General features: G+C 47.0%; 1 protein-coding gene across 9 annotated transcripts in view; it reads left to right on the top strand.

Annotated features, from left to right (window-relative positions):
- SEMA3F (semaphorin 3F) overlaps window positions 1–22,207 on the top strand; it is an 82,139-nt gene that overhangs the window by 4,977 nt on the left and 54,955 nt on the right. For 3 of the 9 annotated variants that reach the window (XM_077277111.1, XM_077277107.1, XM_077277103.1), the window contains exon 1: window positions 2,624–2,820. The exons of 5 other annotated variants lie outside the window; for them this stretch is intronic. The gene's annotated coding sequence lies outside the window, so the exon portion shown is untranslated. Of the gene's footprint in view, window positions 1–2,623; window positions 2,821–3,065; window positions 3,088–22,207 lie in introns of those variants that run through there. One more of the 9 variants, XM_077277106.1, reaches the window with a different exon arrangement.

The raw sequence follows: 22,207 nt of genomic DNA, 5'->3' as shown, positions 1-22,207 counted from the left end.
ATTTTAATATATGGAGAACTATAGGGAGTGTATTATACTATATGGAGGACTGTGGTGCACATTATAATATACTAGCTATTGAACCCGTTCTACGCCCGGGTGGCGAGCATTTATATTGGTATATGGTCTCCATCCTGGTATGTGCTGCTCCCATCTTGCTCTCCCATCCTGTCATGTGCTGCTCCATCCTGTCATGTGCTCCCATCCTGTCATATGCTGCTCCACCCTGCACCCCCATCCTGTTATGTGTGCGCCCCCATTCTGTCATGTGCTGCTCCCATCCTGCGCCCCCATTCTGTCATGTGCTGCTCCATCCTGCGTCCCCATCCTGTCATGTGCTCGCATCCTGCACCCCATCCTGTTATGTGTGCGCCCCCATTCTGTCATGTGCTACTCCCATCCTGCACCCCCATTCTGTCATGTGCTGCTCCCATCGTGCGCAATCATTCTGTCATGTGCTGTTCCCATCCTGCGCCCCCATTCTGTCATGTGCTGCTTCCATCCTGTGCCCCCATTCTGTTGTAATGTGCTGCACCCATTCTGCCTGTTCCTGTTTCCATTCTGCCATATGTTGCTCCCATCTTTCTCTCTCCAGCTCTACTGCCCGAGTGCGGGCGGCTGTGCTGAGTGCGGGCGGCTGTGCTGAGTGCGGGCGGCTGTGCTGAGTGCGGGCGGCTGTGCTGAGTGCGGGCGGCTGTGCGTGGTTGTGCTGGGCGCCGAGTGCTGGGGGCCTGAGCAGGCGGGGACACCGGCGCGCTGTGGGGGTCAGGTGCCGGAGTCGCCGCTAGCTCAGGCCCCCGGCATTTGCTATAGTTACCTGGCCCTGATCCAGTGCTGCGTGCCGCTCCGTCTTCCAGGTCCTCTGGCTGTGACTGTTCAGTCAGAGGGCGGCGCACATTAAGCGCGTCATCACGCCCTCTGAACTGAACGTCACAGGCAGAGGATGTGGAGGACGGAGCAGCGCTCATCAGTGGAACGGGGATAGGTGAATATAGCATACTCACCCTCCTGGCACGTCCCTGCTTCTCCTTTGGAGATTGCGGTGTGTTTTCAGTGCTTACGCATACCGCGATCTCCTGGGAGCGTCACTCTGTGGGGTCCAGACTGCGCCGGCGCTTGCACAGCCTATAAAGGCTTTCGGACAGAGTGACGCTCCCAGCGTTATATTATAGATGGAGGACTATGGGGTGTATTTTACTAAACATATTCAGATTCATATTCAGATTTACTAAACATATTCAGATTGTTTTTGCTGGAACAAAAATCCTTGTTCTCAGCAGCACATCGCCGGTGTAAACTGTAGATGTGCTGCTGATAACATGATCCTGTATGGTGATCTATTAGTGATCGTTCTGTCCCATCATTCTTTCTCAGACGGTGGAAAGAGGCCGGGAAACAAGTGTTGAACAACTTCAGTAGTGTTGATCAAACTCATTTAGCGGCCTGAACTCTGCGCTTGTAAATACAACCGAAATGCATTTGTGTGATGTGCAATATGTTAGCATTTGGGGCCCCATTTTAAACTTTGCCTAGGGCCCCACTTTGCCTAAAACCGGCCCTGCCTACAAGTGTACAAAGATATTATACAGTCACCATGTGACAAGTGGGCCTGTGTAACTTCAAATGCCAGGGCTGAATTTTAGTCCCAGTCCAGCCCTGGGTGGAGGGGTCCTCTGTGTCCTCTCTATGATCAGGTGGAGGGGTCCTCTGTGTCCTCTCTGTGATCGGGTGGAGGGTCCCCGGTGTCCTGTGATCGGGTGGAGGGTCCCCGGTGTCCTGTGATCGGGTGGAGGGTCCCCGGTGTCCTGTGATCGGGTGGAGGGTCCCCGGTGTCCTCTCTGTGATCAGATGGAGGGGTCCTCTCTGTGTTCAGGTTGAAGGGTCCCCGGTGTCCCCTCTGTGATCAGGTGGAGGGGTCCTCTGTGTCCTCTCTGTGATCGGGTGGAGGGGTCCCCGGTGTCCTGTGATCAGGTGGAGAGTCCCCGGTTTCCCCTCTGTGATCAGGTGGCGGGCCCCCTGTGACCGGGTGGAGGGTCCCCTGGGTCCTGTGACCGGGTGGAGGGTGTCCTGTGACCGGGTGGAGGGTCCCCGGTGTCCTGTGATCAGGTGGAGGGTCCCCGGTGTCCTCTCTGTAATCAGATGGAGGGGTCCTCTCTGTGTTCAGGTTGAGGGGTCCCCGGTGTCCCCTCTGTGATCGGGTGGAGGGTCCCCGGTGTCCTGTGATCAGTGTGATCAGGTGGAGGGCCCATTGTGTCCTGTGACCGGTTGGAGGGCCCCCTGTGTCCTGTGACCGGGTGGAGGGTCCCCGGTGACCGGGTGGAGGGTCCCCGGTGACCGGGTGGAGGGTCCCCGGTGACCGGGTGGAGGGTCCCCGGTGTCCTGTGACCGGGTGGAGGGTCCCCGGTGTCCTGTGACCGGGTGGAGGGTCCCCGGTGTCCTGTGACCGGGTGGAGGGTCCCCGGTGTCCTGTGACCGGGCGGAGGGTCCCCGGTGTCCTGTGACCAGGTGGGGTCCCCGGTCCCGGCAGGCCAGGTGAGGGGCGGCTCCCGGGAGGCTGGAGGATGGCTCAGGCTGGAGGAGGCTGGTTTATGTAAATGTCTCAAGTTCCTGCGACTTTCTTCGCCACAAGCTGCTCAGTTCCAGCGAGCACAGGATAAGCAGCGGCTGCGGAGCTCGGGATCTGCCGGGATCTCCCCTGGATTACTGACACCGGACGCGCTGATGTTCCCGGTGCTCCGTGCGCTCTGGACCTTGCGGATATTTGTTTTCCCCGGGCCCCAAGCTCTGCCGGACACGGAAGGATCGCCGGGGTCGTGTTAGGTGAGTGACCCTGCACTGTCACACTGCACCGGAGCGGCTGTCACACGGCACCGGCAACACTGTCTGCAACACTTGTTACTTTGTCTCCGCCGCTGCCTCCTTTGTGCCGGGGACATGAACCGTGAGGCCAGGGCTACCTGTGTGTGACCGGCAGTCACCTGTGTGCCGCCGCCGCTGAGGAGGAGGGGAGTGAATCCGGCGCGGTGAGGGGACACAAAGGGATGTGAGCGGCGGAAAGAGGGGGCAGAGGAGACCCCAGAGGAACCGGTAGGAGGGGATGGAGGAGGCTGCCGAGGTGTGTATGTGTATGTATGTAAGACCCCGGTATATACACGCACACACGTCTTACACCTGTGTGTCTATGTGTGTAAGACCCTAATGTCTATAGTGTGTGTGGACCCTGGAGAATATATGAATATATGGTGTGGTTGTGGAGACCCCAGTGTGTATACTGTGGGGTGGGTACCCTGATGTATGTATAATATGTGTATGTGGAGACCCCAGTGTGTATATTGTGGGGTGGGTACCCTGATGTATGTATAATGTGTGTATATTGTGGGGGTGGGGACCCTGATGTATGTATATTGTGGGGACCCGTATGTATGTATGTATGTATGTGTGTATATTGTGGGGGTGGGGACCCTGATGTATGTATAATGTGTGTGTATATTGTGGGGGTGGGGACCCTGATGTATGTATATTGTGGGGGTGGGGACCCTGGTGTATAGTTAGTGTGTGGGGACCCCATGGCAGGGTTGCGCGTGTGCTGGCTTTGGAGACCTTGACCACAATCTCTCCCTTTCCTCCATGTTTCATGCACACGGTGTACCACCCAGCACTCCTCCGCAGCTCCCCCGGACCCATTGCCCTCACACTCGCCCGTCATCAGCCCTTCCGATATGTCTCCCACTTCTCGGCTTGTCAGTCTCAACCGATCTGTAGTGAAGCTGATTTGGAGCATTTTGTAGAAACTGATCAGTGATTGCTGCACCGACCCTTGAGGGTCCTCCTCGGAGCACCTGCCCTATATTCATCTTGTCAGGAGTGAGGGGCCATGAGACCTGTTTCTGTGTAGACCCAAGTTTCCGGCCCCATACACTCGGCACGAGTCCGGGCACTGACTGGTATTCACACCTGGAGCTCTGTTACTGTGGAAGGTGACGTGCCGCTCCTAGAGGTCACATGTGGACATGGTAGATCCTAAAGCACCGCCGCAGAAGATAAACCCCCGCACCCTCAACCCATGTGGCAGACTGTACCCCTGTAATCACACTGTTCCCTTGTGTGCCAATATGTACTGCTATAATCACACTATCCCCCAATATGCCAAACTGTACCCCTATAATCATACTCTACACTGTGGCCTACTGTACCCCTGTAATAACACCGTTCCCTTGTGTGCCAATATGTTTCCCCCTATAACCACACTATCCCCCAATATGCAAGACTGTACCCCTATAATCACTGTCCCCCTATGTTCCAGACTGTACTGCTATAATCACACTGCCCCCAATGTTCCAGACTGTACTCCTATAATCACACTGCCCCCAATATCTACATGTTTAATGCCCCTCAATTCTCAGAGGACTGTGGAGCGTCAGGCACCCGTGTCTGGTGCACAGCTCGCGGCTTCACATTTAGTCGAAATAGGCAGTGAGTCCATTCACAGGAGCGACACCGAGGGAAGAGGCGGAAATCTTATTGAGAACTTTGGTTCTTGGACTGAGAACGATTAGATCATGATCTGTGATCGACATTTATCATTTCACCAGACATAATATCATTCTGATTAAGTGTCAATTTTCGTCAACCTTTTCCTCATGTGTGGACACGGAGTAACAGCGAGCCGGTTACATGGCACAGGGTGTGATTACTGATTCACTATGTGACACTAATGTCCTAACATGATTTCACTTTCGTTTGATAAGTCTTAATCCAGCTGGGGCGTATATGGAAACAGGAACACCACTACACCAGCAGAATAGTGAGTGCAGCTCTGGGGTATAATACAGGATGTAACTCAGGATCAGTAATGTAATGTATGTACACAGTGACTGCACCAGCAGAATAGTGAGTGCAGCTCTGGGGTATAATACAGGATGTAACTCAGGATCAGTAATGTAATGTATGAACACAGTGACTGCACCAGCAGAATAGTGAGTGCAGCTCTGGAGTATAATACAGGAGGTAACTCAGGATCAGTAATGTAATGTATGTACACAGTGACTGCACCAGCAGAATAGTGAGTGCAGCTCTGGGGTATAATACAGGATGTAACTCAGGATCAGTAATGTAATGTATGTACACAGTGACTGCACCAGCAGAATAGTGAGTGCAGCTCTGGGGTATAATACAGGATGTAACTCAGGATCAGTAATGTAATGTATGTACACAGTGACTGCACCAGCAGAGTAGTGAGTGCAGCTCTGGGATATAAACAATGTGTGTATACTGTGTTTGTAGAATGAGTCTGTTTGTCTGAGCTCTGTATGTAAATGATGATTTGGTGTTCAGACATGATGGGTGCTGTTATCTTGTGGCATTGGCTCAGGTTGTGGACTGGATTCAGGAGATGAAAGGTCCCAAGTCCTGTTGACAATCCTGTGTGGATTATTCTCCGTTACCTGTTAGTTTGTGGGTTACTGGAGCTGAGGGGACAGATCACCGGTCACCAGGTATAGACAACGGCATTCACCTCCGCAGCTGTCAGCTTTAGGTTAAGTTCACACTAGGCATTTTTTCAGTGTTTTTTTTTTTTTCTGCAGCTAAACCTGATTTCTTGGCAGAAAAGGGCATGTTTCTTTTGTGCATTTTTTTGCTGTGTTTTGGGCATGCTAGATTTGTCTCTTGTGTATGCTGATAAAGTTTAGTTTTGAGAAAATGTCCTATTCTATAGAATCAGGTTTTGGGGGAAAAAAAACGCAACAAAATCTGATACCTGCGTTTTTGGTGCATTTTTTTTTTTCAGCGTTTTTCACCACCCATTCATTTTAATGGGTGAAAAAGTGACATGCTCCATTGTGCAAAAAAACATGCAAAGCACAAAATCCTGATGGAGGGGGGGGAGGAGGAAACAATGTGCGTGCTTGTGATTTCTGTAATGTCAGACTTTGCTGGTACTATAAAACGCAGCTTAAAATTTGCATTAAAAAAACCCTGCACAAACGTCCTGTGTAAACCTACCTACACGATGCAGTGAATTTGCCAGAACCCTCCTATAACACCGTGATGCCCCGTTTTATGGGGTCTGTAATGTTCTAGGCTTGTGGACAAGTTGTAATGTAACTACAACCCCCAGCATTCTCCATCAGTGTCTGACAATCCTTTGCTTTTCTGCCCCGTCAGGCTCAGGTTTTCCCCATTAGAAGTGTTGTCGCTCTGGGGATTCTTTTTTTCTGTCCCTGCAATTACTGAGCTCTGTTAATTAATTGATGAAGTTGATGTCAGTTACAGACGACAAGTGAATGATTGGAAAAAAGTGACGGCCAAGTGTTTTATATGGGAACTTGTACTGACGGCGGTGTACTCGTCATATCTAAGCCCAGGGAGAAGTCTGTGCCAGCGGAGCCATTTATGTGCACAGATTATGGACGTGTGGTGCTAAAAACTTAAAGGGACGTGTATGACTATAAGGTTCTTATCCCTAGTAAGGCTATGTTCACACATTGCGTTTTTGCAGTATTTGATAGATATTTGTTTAATGCAAAGTCTGAGATTCATGCACACACTTTTTTATTCCCTGAATATTTTATCAAAATATTTAGCAAAATGCCGCATACCACTTCTTTCAGCGTTTTTCACCCATTGCTTGAGTGCAAAAAAAGCAGGTATTAAGTTTTACTGCTTTTTTTTTTTTTTTTTTTTTTTTGTTGCCAAAACCATTTTGAAGTTGAATCAGATTATTATTTTTTTTTTATGCATTAAACTTTATCAGCATGGACAAGAGACAAATGTAGCCTGACTAAAAAAAGTACCAAAAACGCGGCAAACAATCAGCAAAACCTGCTTTTTTATGTTGCTTCTTTACTGCCAAGAGAGCAGGTTTTGCCTGCGGGAAAAAAAAACACAACCTGTGAACCTAGCCTTATTATTATTTTGCGCCATTAATTATGGGCCTTATGCTATATGGGATGTTCCGCCATTTTACGGAGTCTCTTCTGCTTTCTTGATCACTTGCAGATTTGTCGTTTAGGAGTCTGGTTACTGACCACAATGCTGACAGCTCTGTATCAATGGCTCATGAGTAAGAGTTGGGAATGAGTTTACCGTAGTAAGAGGCTGAATATCGGCCTTGGGATGTTCGTTTTTGCAGCTAATTCCAATGACAGTAGATATAGAGCAATCTTTGCATTTATTGACACAATATTAATATTTTGGTATTGAAGGTGTAGTTAGTACATTTCTTCTTACTCCTCCACTCAAAGCTGGCTCTGAAGCCACAGCCCGGCCTTCCGTCATCCACGCCAAACATGTATTCTGAGAAAAGTGCGATGCACCACACGAAGAACTCTGCAAACTTGGCTCAACCTTCCACCCAGCTGAAGAAATAATGTCCAAGGCAGCAAAGAGAGGCTAAAATGTCATGTTTCATTCTTCCCGCTCTCCGATGCTGTGGACCTACCTCCTAAACACGTGTATGGGGCTTTGTTGGGCTAAGGCTAGGGTCACATTGCGTTAGGGCAGTCCGTTTAGCGCATAGCGCTACGGACTGCGCTAACGCAATGTCCCAAAAGGGATCGCGTTAGCCGATCCCGCTAGCACAGATCCCCGATCTGCGCTAGCGAGGAACGGACCGCGAACGCTGCAAGCAGCGTTCAGTCCGTCACTCAAATGACGGCACATCGCTAGCGCACGCCCAATGTGGGCATGCGCTAGTGATGCGTTCGCCATTAAAGGCAATGGCGGCGTTAACGAACTACGTTACACCGAGTTATGCTGCGGTGTAACGTAGTCCGTTAAACGCGGTCACAGAACGCAATGTGACCCTAGCCTCATGTGTGCCACAAAATACGGGATGGAGTGCAGAAGTACTGTTCTATTCCATCCACAAAGTCCAGGTAATGAAGGGTACCACAGAGTTGACTTTTTTTTTTTTTTAATGACCTACGGTATGTTGCAATCATATTATATTAATGATGGAGGCTTTCATGGTGTGTATGCTAAACACTGGCCAAAAATGCAATGTGAACCTAGAAGAAGCCTCATCTGTCCAAATAAAAGCAAAAATTAACCCAATTCTGCTAAAGTTTCCATCAAACTGACGAAGCCGCGGTCCCTCTTAGGCATCATCGCCTTTCACTCTGGGCAGATGAATATTTTTATCTCTCGGCCTATTGCCTAAAATAATACTAAAGAGAATCTGTGACAAAATGTTCTCACAAATTGTAGCCAACAAAACCTACAGTAGATCATGAAGGCCGAGACGTTGCAGCCTTAATACAGCAAGGAGGTAGCTGAGCAATGAACGCAGCGGCGATGGGATGTGCAGGACGGTGACGGTCACCTTTATGGACAGCGTGCTTCTAGGTAACTAATAAAGTGAAATTGTCTCCTGACGTCTGTACGGTTACCTCCAGAAGCAGGATGTTACATTCTGTGGGGATCATATACGCTCCCAATCCTCCGGAAAAAAAAAAACTTTTGGAAAACCTTTCATTTTTATGGGAAATCCACCTTGCTTAAGGTTTTGTTTTAAATCCTGGGTTGGTGTTAAACGTTTGCATGTCACTTCTTTGAAGACGATCCTGAAGGAAACCTCTGCAAAGTGTCAAATCAAAAGGCTGAAAAGCTCTAAGGAAGAAAAAACCTCTTCATAACTGTGTAAGGAATAGAAAACGTCTCGTGAAAAAAGTGTTTCCTGAATCTGTTTCCACTTATAAAACCTTGTGTGACCATAACCTAATAGTGATGGTGAGCAACAATGGAAAGAGGTGGAGATTGAGGGGTTTTTGTCATTCCTTTTTGCCGCCCTCATTTGTTTATTGGCGTTCTTGCACTGAGGCTTTGCCACCCTTTGTGGACAGTCGGTGTTTGTTACTTCCAGGAAAGGTTGTTCTTCTTTCCTTGCTTATGACTGTCAGTTCCTCCGCCGGGCTCTCCTACGGTGTGGACACTGGGCCCCGGTTTACATCTTCACCAGCAGTGTCAGACCGGGGTTCTGAGGGTCCACCTGTAACTGGGGGCTACTATGTGCAGATAGTAAGTTACTTTCATTAAGAATGTCACCTATGCTTCTGTAAAATGAGGAACTAGGTAGATCAATGAATGATGAGATGCTGTCTGTACATAGTGAATCAAGGACTGTTCTGTAGAGAATTGTGGGGCCCCCCAGGGTATTCTCGTGTCCCCCATGTGCCAGTCCGAACCTGTTCACCAGTGAATGGCGATATTCTGCCCCTTCTGCTGCATTTATGCCTTTGCTGCTTTCCTTTCTACATCTGATGGTGGTGGACGTGGAAAGCTGTGTAATCGGAGGATGACAGATTACATGTGTCTTCACCATGATGACTGACACTTTATTGATCGCTCGATGTCTTGTGTCTGTAAGTGGATCTCTACAGTCCACAAGATGTCGTTACCCCCTCCACGTGGAGCAGCCCATGAAGCCGTTGGGTTTTGTCTGTGTCCTATAATCTCCTTATTGACCCTTTAGTCTGGCCACCTCATTTATGTGATAATCCTCTCACGCAACACAAAAGCTTCTAAGTGCTGACCATCTGAATTTCACAAGTTTTATGGTAACGGCACAGGAGGGCATCAGGAGCCAAGCGCCAGCCGAGCCAAGAAACCCCCAGCCCTGCCCCCCACCCCAGTCTGTAGATGACTTTCCGCTCTGATCCTTGCACATGGAGTATTAAGTCCATCAATCTGGAGGGAAGATTTTTAGGTATTTGTCATTCAGCTGTTGTATATGCAGTGGTCCTCACTGAGGCCTCACACCAATCCCTCGGGTTGTCTGTTTTCCATATAATTTAGGATCGGTGTAACTCCATCCTTCCTCTGAGCGAGTATCTTGGATTTCGATCCTCGTTCTTGGTAGTTCTGTTGTCCGTGGGATGTGGAGACCCAAGAATTTCCCCTTTAATTCTCAGATTTCCAGCTCGGGGATGAGATTTGTGAATCATTTTCCAGAAGACCTTTTGATTAGGGCTTTTTGGTTCACTACATTAAATCGACGTCACTCAGTGGACTCTCTGATTGAGCAGTTGGTTTGTTTCTTTAATTAGTATACGTTTAGGATGCCGGCTGTGGATTTAGACGCTGGAGCCGATAACAGATGACGCTGCAGGTTAGTTTCTGGATGACATGCTTGCTGTAAATGCTCACACGTGTGTGGGTAGAAACGAGGAGCAGTGTCAGACTGTGGATTACGCTACATTTATTCATTGTTCAAAAGGCGAATTAAAGGAAGTTGTGTTTACCGTGACTCCAGCGGCAGAGGCCACTTACCGCAGCTGTAGTGTGTGGATCCAGGGGACGACATTGCTCCTTAGAGCCTCTGCACCCTCGTTCAAGAGCTGCATTAGTTCTCCAGCTTGCATAAATATCCACACCTCCATGTATGCGGCTCAGTTGTTGGGTGTGGAGCTGTACAATTTCAGTTGCTGTTGTGTTCCCACGTGAGAGCAGACCCAGTATTACATGAAGACGCAAAAATCTGACTAGATCTAGATTTTAATTTACTCATGGACACTAGTTAAATGGATGTCACCTGGAAAGGGCTAGAAAGCTCCAAGTAATGGATGCCCTTGGGCCGATAAGTACAATGCAGTGAACTTCCAGCATGGCAGACCTTGGCCCTCATGCATTGAACCTCCAGGATGGCAGAACTTGGTCTGATATTTGGTAATGATGGAATTTTCTTTAGGGTTTGATGTGGTAGTGGAGCCCATTCCTATTCCTCTTAGTCACTTGTTTCCTGGGGACTAGATGGCAGTAATGTTTGTGTGAAGCATTTACTTATTTTTCAATATTGCCTGATTTTTGAAGGTTTAGGGAATCTCTGTAATGTCCACGGTCGACTGGCGGTAACTAGGTAGTTTCTCCGGACTGAAGCATCTGCTGCCTGTAGACCCTGTCCTGGTGAGCACCGTCTGCTGCCCCTTTAAGCAGTGACTGGTATAAACTGGTCGGCTTATTCTATGGCACATACGTCCCTGCTGACGCCCATAATCCACTCAGCAATGCAGAGCGCGTTGCCGTCTTCATGTGATTGTGGAGTCTGCTTTAGATTCTTGTCTGATCTCCCCAATCTTTGATGTGGTTCTATACCGCGCTGTTCGGAGCCTCCAGACCGGCGTTTGCATAAATCTATACATTTTCTGCTTTGTAGTCTTGTAGAACTGGGACACCAGAAATAGAGATGAGGATGAAGGACTGCCGTGTGATGGTGCACATTGAGCGTTGCTCGCCCCGTGCCGGCAGCGGTTGGTGTTGGACAGCGGCAGACGAGCCTCGGATAGTCGTATGCTTTGTGTATAAATTGCAGCAGCTCAATGCATCGGAGGTGACAGACACTGCGCCAATTTTTTAGGAATTTCTGAGAAAGTATTAAAAGCTGGGCAGTGAAGTCTCTGTGGCCACAATACCTGGGGGGGAATGTGAATGGCGCAGTTCCGTGCACAGTCTGCTTTAATCTGTGGCGGATCATCGCTGCTTTCTGTAATCTCCGGCACAATAATGTATAGATAAGCTCCAATTAGAGTGATTGATCCCTGGTGACATCCGGGCCGTGATCAAACTGAAGGAAATTATTGGCTTAGGTGATGATGGAAGATTACAGATGTCCCGGTCATCATGTCTGTGCAGGAATGCTGCCGGAGACCACGTTTAGTTTTTCTCCTACTTGCAGCACATTTTCCTTGGTATGTTTTATAGGCGTTTTTAGATTGAATTTGTTTTCTGGGGTGTTTATTTATTCATTTTTTTTTGTGCTCATGAATTCTATGCAGCTGAACCATCATCATCATCACACATTCCCCTCCGTAAAGCAGAAATTCAGCAGAACTGAAAATCCAATTAGTTTGGGTAATCCTGTCTGGGGTCAGATAGAACAAGGGGCAGGGTGGTGCGTGCCCAGTGTGGGGTGAGGTGACGGGGGCACGCCTGTCTCCTGCTCTGTAGTACAGGACAATGCTTCTTGCATCCAGTTGTCAGGTAGTCGGAGATTGATGCTGTATCCATGAAGTGTTCTGTAGATCCCGGCTCTTTATACAGCGGGCAGCTCTGTATTCGCAGTGCTGCGTTTCATTGCCGATAATGACGGCCTGATCTGTGGGTATCGCATATCACCCCTGTGCTGTATGGTGCGAGAAGGGGTTAAGTGCCACATGTAATGTGTATGGCATCCAGGCCTCCTCCTACTACTGAAAGGTGATCCCCCAACTCTGCACTAATTAATTCATGAGGAGCGAGGCGGCCGTAGATGATGGTTGTAATTTCAGCCCTGGGATACCTGTGTGTCCACATCTCATGAATAATGCACTGCTTTATATCACTACCAGTACTTTTTATTATTATTATTTTATTTATTTTTTTGCAGGTTGCGGATTTTTAAAATGTGCACAGTGTGAATTTCCAGCTGTGCCGAGATGGACAGTTGATCATTTGCATGGCGTTTGGTGCCTTGTGGTATGGAAAAGGGCTGAAGGTTGTGTGCATTATAAATGGCTGCAGATTGTTCTTGCTGTGCATCATCCCCGATCTTCCCATTTTTCACTTTCCCAGGCCTCCTAGGACTCTGGAAAAGCAAATATTCCACAGCAAACTCAAGGGACTGAAATCTGCAGCACATTGCGGCTCGGATGCAATCTCCAGCCCCTGCTAACATCCTATCTGGTATCCCTCTAATCTTTCTTGTCACTACAGATCTTACGCCATCCTAATGTTTGACCTTCAGTTTCCTCCTGTTTGACTCATGGTTTCCAGCTTTGCCTCCCCCCCAGCTTGTCACTTTCTCTCGGCAGAGGGTTGTTTATTTTAGCTACAAAATCCAGCATGTGAAACAAAATATGAAGGGGTGAGAAGAAGGTGGGAGAGCAGCCGACGATCGGACTGACTAAAGATGGCGGCAGCGCAACATGAGGCGCTGGAACAGATGGGAGCGGGCAATCACCTGTCTGGGGAGCGGAGCTGCAGGACGTCTCTTGTTAATGACTTGTTTGTCCTGTCAGTCTCACCAGGACATGGTTTCTGGATGACCGCACAACTGCAAATACATGTGGCATTAGCGCCTCGTAATAAGACCAGCACCAGCTGAACCGCAACACCCCCCCTGGTCAGGAAGCCTGGACTCCGAGACGTATTGGGGCAGATTTATTGACATGAACTGGAAGTTTTAGTGGACTTCAGCCTACTCTGGTCGATGATCACTCAAGACGCGACAACACCGGAAGTCAACGTGAGATTAGCTATGGTGAATGAACCATGAAGTCACTGGACAAGGTCTTCAAATCGAGGAACGTTTCACTGGCGACGAGGACACGGCTCGTACATAGTCTGGTCTTTTCTGTAGTAACATACGGATGCGAAAACTGGACGATAAAGAAACAAGAAGAATCGATGTCTTCGAATTGTGTTGCTAGAGAAGGAGGTTATCAATACCATGGATGAAAAGAAGAACAAACCAAGCCAGACATGTCACTGGGAGCAAGGATCACCGAGCTAGGACTTCCCTTCTGTGAACAAATGGTATGAAGAGAGCAATCACTGGAGAAGGACATCATGGGCGGCAGAATAGAAAGAACAAGGCGAAGAGGAAGACCAGCAACCCGATGTCTGGATACCATCAAGAGAACGGCGGAGAAGACCCTGGTGGACCCATCTAGGCTTCTACAGGATTGATCTTAATGCAGATTGTTCATCAAGTTTTCATTACTCGAGTTCTAGGCTGTTTGTATTAGGGCTGTGGAGTCGGTAAGCCAAACCTCCGACTCCTCAATTTCCGTGACACCGACTCCACGACTTCTACTCCAAGTCCCTCATGCATGGCTCGTGTTTAAGTGATAAATTTACTGTGGTAAAATGGTAACATCAGGCTTTTAATCATTATTATGATACAATAATCAAGCCATTTAGATAGAACATAAAATACATTTATTGGAGTACAACTTTAGAACAAAAAACTTTTGCATATTTACAATTTATTATACACTCTGCAGTAAGTGGGGGGAAAAAAATAGTTTTCAACAAAAAACGTACTGAATAGCATTTGTGCAGTCTATGAATTTGTTCTGAGAAATAGTATCGCCTCCATCAGATCCTCCTTCATAGATGACCTCACATCTGACCTAATTATTTTAAGGCTGGAGAACGATCTCTCTACAGTAACTTTGGTTGGTGGTAAAGCAGTAACCACATGGGCGACATCTCTAACAATTTCACGGTATAAAGGAATTGCCTTGTGCACAGTCAGTTTTGAGGAACGATTGAACTCTTCTACTTCTTTGAGAGCAAGTGAAAAATGTTGCTGAAAGATGGTCTCTGTTTTCTATGGGAATGGAATATTTTTCCCTGCAGCAACACTTTGCCTGCTCCATGTTGTTCAAATACTTGTCGAAATTAATCTCCTCATCAGATGAGGATGAAGGAACGGCAGCAGCAGCACTGGCAGGACCCGAGTCCTCTTGGCCGTCCTGTAGCCCACTCATCCTAACTGCTACCTCAATCAGAGCTTCTGTTCCTTTAGTAAGCTGTTGGTCATCCAGCAATATACGATGACTCTGGTCCACATAAACAGCTGCCAGAAGAATTTTATTTATTTTATTTCGAATAGCAGTGTGTCTCTCCGTTTCATTGAAGCAGCAATGCCATCTCTTTGGGACAGGCAAAACAACAAGTTCTTCCACTCCTTTAGAAAAGTGCCAGAAGTTAAATCCTCAGCTTGTAACTTTTTAATCAGTGTAGATGGGTGATGAAGCAATTCCTTCAATTCAGCCACCTGTGTCTATTGACCTTCATGTAGTGTTATCTGAAGGTTGGCCATATCTACAAGGAAGGGTTTCAGCTCAAGCAATCGCTCAATCATTAAATAGGTGCTGCCCCACCGAGTGGCTTGATCCACAATTTCCCCTTTTCCAGCACGTCTCTTCAAGATGAAATGGGTTCTGGCAGCAATAGCCAATTTCTTCACTTTGCTAATCAGAGTTCCAGCATGTCCCTCTTGCAGACTATCTCTTATTTCCAGCTGCAGCGTGTGCACAACACAGCGCATGTGATGAATATTAAAGAGGTGTGAAGCAGCTTCAACAAGATCATCTAATTGTAAATAATCATTTTGCTGTTCTTCTGTAGTAATATCTATCTGTTCCTCCGATATGGGAACAGGACTGTAGCCTTCCATCGCCAACATACTGAATGTGAAATGTTCTTCTAGCTGCTGTTCACCTTTATTATTCTCATTCATGAGTTTAATAGTACTTATACTATGTTTGAAGCTACAATCAGTTACAATAGTAAGAACTTGTTCTTTTTTGAGTTCATAATCTTGCAGAACTTTTTCCACTAAGGTCTGGAGAAATTGGCTGCTGTGATGTGCTTTTTAGTATCTTTTACTGCCTGTGCCTTAGTAACATCTTTTTTTTGTTGTCACAAACATATCGAATGTTGATGGCAAAATAGTTCACTCTGTGACGTGTGCAGGCATCCATTTTAAGAAACAAAGCGTCTCTTGAGTCTTTTAAGATCTTCCTTTTGGTTAAGGGCTTCAATCACTAATTTTCTAATGCTTTCTCTTTCCAGAGAAACAGCAAGTTTGTGGGCCATTTCTCCACAAAGAGCTGTCATTGTTACAGTAACTTTGTCACTTACAAAATATCTTGTAACTGAGGTTTGAGATTCCTCCTGGACCTGTCGGCTGCCTTTGACACAGTGGACCATTCCCTATTATTACAGACCCTCTCATTCCTTGGCATCAGACTTGGCCCGATCCTGGATCTCGTCATACCTAACAGACCGGACATTCAGCGTCTCCCACTCACACACCACCTCCTCACCTCGCCCCCTATCTGTCGGTGTCCCACAGGGTTCAGTCCTAGGGCCCCTGCTCTTCTCCATTTACACCTTTTGGCCTGGGACAGCTCATAGAATCTCATGGCTTTCAGTATCATCTCTATGCTGATGACACACAGATCTACATCTCTGGACCAGATATCAGCTCCCTACTAACCAGAATTCCTCAATGTCTGTCCACTATTTCATCCTTCTTCTCCGCTAGATTTCTGAAACTTAACATGGACAAAACACAATTCATCATCTTTCCCCATCTCACGTGACCCCCCCCCAACGAACCTATCCATTACAGTAAATGGCTGCCCACTCTCCCCAGTCCCACAAGCTCGCTGCCTCGGGGTAATCCTTGATGCTGATCTCTCCTTCAAACCACATATCCATGCCCTTTCCACTTCCTGCCGACTTCAACTCAAAAATATTTCACGAATCGTTTGTTCCTCAACCAAGAATCTGCAAAAACCTTAGTCCATGCCCTCATCATCTCCTGCCTCGACTACTGTAACCTCCTGCTCTGTGGCCTCCCCTCTAACACGCTCGCACCCCTCCAATCTATTCTAAACTCTGCTGCCCGACTAATCCACCTGTCCCCCCCCGCTATTCCCCGGCTTCTCCCCTCTGTCAATCCCTTCACTGGCTCCCCATTGCCCAGAGACTCCAGTACAAAACCCTAACCATGACGTACAAAGCCATCCACAACCTGTCTCCTCCATACATCTGTGACCTCGTCTCCCGGTACTTACCTACACGCAACCTCCGATCCTCACAAGACCTCCTTCTCTACTCCCCTCTTATCTCCTCTTCCCTTAATCGTATACAGGATTTCTCTCGCGTATCACCCCTACTCTGGAACCCTCTACCCCAACACATCAGACTCTCGCCTACCATCGAAACCTTCAAAAAGAGCCTGAAGACCCACCTCTTCCGACAAGCCTATAACTTGCAGTAACCACCGATTGACCAAACCGCTGCATGACCAGCTCTACCCTCACCTACTGTATTCTCACCCATCCCTTGTAGATTGTGAGCCCTCGCGGGCAGGGTCCTCTCTCCTCCTGGACCAGTTATGACTTGTATTGTTCAAGATTATTGTACTTGTTTTTATTATGTATACCCCTCCTTACATGTAAAGCGCCATGGAATAAATGGCGCTATAACAATAAATAATTATAATAATAATGCTTTTTCTTCCTCCTGCATGGCAGGAAGTGCTGGTTTCTTGGTGCTTCTGTGATCTTTTTCAATCACAGCTTTGTAAACTTCTGGGTGGCATTGTAAATGTCTTTTTAGATTGGAAGCTCTGGAAGGAGCATTTTTATCACTGCCTGAGTAAGCACTGATTTTAGCATCACAGCATTTTTTTCATGTGGGTCACTTTAGGCCAGGTTCACATTGCGTTAACAGCTGCCCGTTCAACACATGCGTTAACGGGCTGCTGTTAACGCAAGTGCCAATATGTTGTCGCACTAGTGCAGATCGAGCAGATGCTCTAGCTGCACGAGCAGATGCTCTAGCTGCACGAGCAGATGCTCTAGCTGCACGAGCAGATGCTCTAGCTGCACGAGCAGATGCTCTAGCTGCACGAGCAGATGCTCTAGCTGCACGAGCAGATGCTCTAGCTGCACGAGCAGATGCTCTAGCTGCACGAGCAGATGCTCTAGCTGCACGAGCAGATGCTCTAGCTGCACTAGCAGATGCTCTAGCTGCACTAGCAGTGACGGACCCGGAAACGCTGCAGCCCGCGTCCCAGGGTCCGTCACTCAGTGATGGTACATCGCTAGCGCACGCCCACAATGGGCGTGTGCTAGCGATGCGTCCGACATTGGACTAAATGGCGGCGTTAACGGACTACGTTATGCCGCGGTGTAACGTAGTCCGTCTAATGGACGCCAAAGACGTAATATGAACCTGGCCTTATACACTGACATACAATGTTTTTTATCTTGAGTCACTGTGAAAAGCTCAAATACAGCTGACTTCATAAGATGCTTCTTGGACATTTTGTAATGGTGAAAATTCGCTCTCAAAATGATTGTCCTGTAAAGCAAAAATAGGGTATATTGTAATTCTTGCAAGAATAGGGAATCATGCACTGTATAACTTAGGATAGAAATAAACAATTGTTGCATAAATTAATAGCACAGATGATAAGTATAAAGTTTGTAAAATATGTTAAATAGCTTAACTATGAACTTTCAATGTCAGGCTTGTCTCAGGGTACAGCTCACTAAATGCTTCACATCATATTTCTTCACATTCTATGAAGATGGGAGGAAGGAGGGAGGGAGCATGTTTGTGCAGAATCACATTCCAGAACACACACAAATATTTTCTCATCGATCCTGTAACTGTATTTCTGAACTTGAGATGTTAGAAAAGTTTTTCCCCTTATATTCTATGTATAGTGTATAGAAGTCATCAGGGCTCTAATTTCTCCAAACATGAGCTAAAAGGAAAAACAATCTAAAACATCAAGCATACAGAGATAACATGTACTGGACTATTGATTTATGTACAGCTTACTGACAGTTTAGATATGCTTTAGGAAGTACTTACCTTCCTTAATCCTGCTTTCCTGTTCACTCCAGAAGTTCTGAGATGAATACAGGCATTCCTTCCCTGTGTGTTTGTTATTTTTCCCCTTATCTGTAGAGGAGGAGCTTCACTACTTATCATGAACATAAACTGCAGCACAGATTCATCTCAGCTAAAAGTCTAGACCGTAGATCAGGAATAGGACAGACATTTATAGCATATTTCATAACGTTCCCAAATTCTTATGAAAAAAACACTCCCCACAAATTGCATTGAACTACTGGACCCAATTTATTATGTATTGTCCATTTTATTCTGACTTCACCAAAATTGGCTTAGACTCCACAGCCCTGGTTTGAATAATAAACTATTAATACTGTCTTCAATTTTTATAGCTGAGAACTGGATGCACCAGATTCTTCGCAGCGGCTCATGGCGGATGATACATTTGGCGCATGTACCTTGTCCAATAAGCTAATCTTTTGTGCCGCAGTGTAGCTCCTCGTAAACCATGCGCTTTAGAGTGAGGCTCAAAAAGTTTGTAAAATGCTTAATAGATGTCTTGTGCAGGAGGACTTAGGTGAGAACTTTCTTTACGCTTAGTAAATCTGCCCCACCATCTTTTTTAGAATAAATCGTCTGTGTGAAGAAACGCTCCAGTAATTGTGCTGGACACTAGTGGCCGGTGCAGAGTCCTCCATATTTACTGCTCAGCCGTAAAAACTTTGTGCAATCTTTGTAATATTCTTAGGGTTGAAGATTCTTTCTTTACTTTTCTATTTGCAAAAAAAAAAATAGTTGATCCCGCTGACCCCTATTGGATCGGTTTGTTTGTAGGTTTTCCATGTTTCCGGGCACAGAAGTAATCGTGTGATCCATTAAGCCATGGTCACTAGGTTTCTGTTCCGTGGCCAGGTGAAAAAAGGGACAATCTTTTACTGCTTCATTAAAGTATGCTGTATAGGGAAACAAATTATATTTTCTGATGTGTTTTGCGTGTCTGACTCTACTCCTAGATCTATAGAAAGTGGCCTATCCACTAGTGTAAAAACACTACACCTAATAAACTAACCTCAAATGTTATTGTACCGGAGGTCTCCAAAATTGGTCAGAAAGCCGAGAAGAAAAATGAAATATGCCTTGGGAAAAAGGATAAACGTCTTGTCACGAGACGCATCCTAAAAAGCCTCATTATATATAAATGATCCCATATGACGAACCTCTCACTGCTACGCACACCTCTATTAATGGACATGTATCTGTCGTGATGGTGGTGACGTCCACCCTGATCCACCAGCAGGATTAATGATGAGAAGATATGCACAATGTGAACAGGCCCCCGGAAGACATGGCACATATCCATGCTACAGGGACCCTGCCAGACGATCATGCTGCCCGGACCTCCGGATCACAGCCGGGCATAGTCTTCTGTGATGGACTGCAGTGGTACAGACCTGACCGTGGACCGCAGGCACAGACCACACTGCTCCGGGAACTTGTCAGCAAGAATCGCCTGCCAGATTTCCTTTAATTATTAATGCTCCAGTGACAATATTACGCCACATAATGAATATTAATGTGAATCTAAATTGTCATGTTGGTGCGCTGTGCGCCTGTACAACAAGCAGAATGCCGCTCTCACATGATTTTTATTTGAAGTGCTAAAGTGGAGAAAAATCTAAGTGTGAATACATCCCTATCCATTATCTGCGCCCTGATTTTATGTACAGAACATTTCTAGTGTTTATTAGAAGAAATGCATTTAGTGCACTCACAACACACCTTCCCAATTCTACTTCACGGTTTCCAATGTAGTCAACTAATGACGGATATGAATTTAGTTCATTAATCTTATCAGTTCCACTGTGTTCACAGGCCGCGTGTTTTGCCATGCTGTTTTCGCAGGCTGTGTGTTTTGCTGTGCCGTTTCGCAGGCCGTGCCGTTTCACATACCGTGTGTTTCGTGTGCCGTGTGTTTCGCGTGCCGTGTGTTTCGCCATGCCGTTTTCGCAGGCCGTGTTTCACCGTGCAGTTTTCACAGGCCGTCTGTTTTGCCATGCCATGTGTTTCGCAGGCCGTGTGTTTTGCCATGCTGTTTTCGCAGGCCGTGCCGTTTCGCAGGCCGTGCTGTTTCACATGCCGTGTGTTTCGTGTGCCGTGTGTTTCGCCATGCCGTTTTCGCAGGCCTTGTATTTCGCAGGCCGTGTATTTCGCCATGCAGTTTTCACAGGCTGTCTGTTTCGCAGGCCGTGTTTCGCAGGCCATGCCGTTTTCGCAGGCCTTGTGTTTTGCAGGCCATGTGTTTCGCCGTGCAGTTTTCACAGGCCGTCCGTTTCGCTGTGCTGTTTCACAGATCGTCTGTTATACTGTGCCGTTTTGCAGGCCGTGCCTTTCTTTTGCAGGCCGTGCGTATTGTGTAGGGATTCTGTGAGTGTTTTACCAGCACATTAAATATCAGACAAATGCTGTTCCAATTTAACCTATAAAATGCCGCCTAACTGTGTAATGCCATGGTTTCATCTCCTTATGGCTATGCATATGAGCAGCTATATGGCAATTAAATGCTTATTGACCCCGCTCATCATTTAATTATTTTTCAATGAATATTCTGTGTAGGTGTGAATGGTGTCATAGCTGTAAAGACTGGCTCTGAGTTCTCATGTTTTCTGCTTTCTATATATCTTTATCCATAAAGTATGATTTTATCTGTTTTGTAGATTAACCCTACAAGTTCTGCCTCTCCTCGGAGGACACGCTTCCTCCCATCCTTCTTCCTCTTGTGAATGAGCGCAGTCTGTCGCTATGAGGCACAGTTATCGGGGGCTGCACATCTTTGGTCGCCATCGTTGTGAGGTTTGCTGGATTTTGGTTGCCGCTCGTTCCTTCTACCATCAGTGTGAGGCGTCTCTAACCTTCTGGTCTTACAGAAAGTCAGGAGCTTGACGAGGTGGCTCCTGAGCCCAGACACGGCGGGGCCCCAGGGACCACACATCCAGTGGCTGTGACATCTCCTGTGTGGATTGTCACCTGGTTGCACCTTTGCCTGTTTCCCATCACAAGTCACGTCGTCCGTCTGTCACGTTCCTGCGGCGTCAGACTGTGTCGGCGCAATCTTTCTCTCGTTTTTTTTCTGCTCGCCGCTTCCCGTCCATCCTCCTCCTTTCTTTCTCTTGACTATTTTATAAAGAACCTCTTTAAAGATATCAATTAAGCAGCGGCTATAATAGAATATGTTCCTTTGTGAGCCCAGCACACCGCTGAGTTGTAAAAATCTTTTATGTAACTTTTTTATTTTTTTTGAAAACACATTAGTCTTTTGCGGCAGCCGCAGGGTTAAGGCGACGGTGTGAGCATACCGGGCAGCATTAAGCAAACCTTCCCGCTATGAGGCTTCACTGTGTTACACCAAGCGGGGAATCGTTGTATTGGAGATCAGAAGGCAAGAGGAAGCCAATGGCGGAAGGTCTGGTGGGACACGGAAATGCCGACCATGTGCACTTCTGTCACTCCATAGTCCGCATGGCCACACAGGGAGGAAGATGCTGACATTGTGTATCCAGATGTGAGGAATTCTCTGTGATGTGATTCATAAAGAAGCCAATCTGCAGCGACCTGGTTGCACTACAACGTGTCACTACATCTAGATGTACGTCCATTTCCCATTGCTGTAATACAAAAATTCCCACACTCCTAGGAAAGTGTGAACCAAGACTAATGGCCACGGAGGAAGCAAGCGCTGCTAGTGTGGCAGTGATGAGTGTGAGCCACCCAGAGACAATGGAGGCCGGAGACTGAGCGTGTCGCCCCTCACAAGCAAAATAAAAGTCTAAAAAATATGGCACTGACC

This window comes from Ranitomeya variabilis, chromosome 8 (genome assembly GCF_051348905.1).
Source record: "Ranitomeya variabilis isolate aRanVar5 chromosome 8, aRanVar5.hap1, whole genome shotgun sequence".
Classification (NCBI taxonomy): Eukaryota; Metazoa; Chordata; class Amphibia; order Anura; family Dendrobatidae; genus Ranitomeya; species Ranitomeya variabilis.
This window is presented reverse-complemented; position numbering and strand designations above follow the sequence as displayed.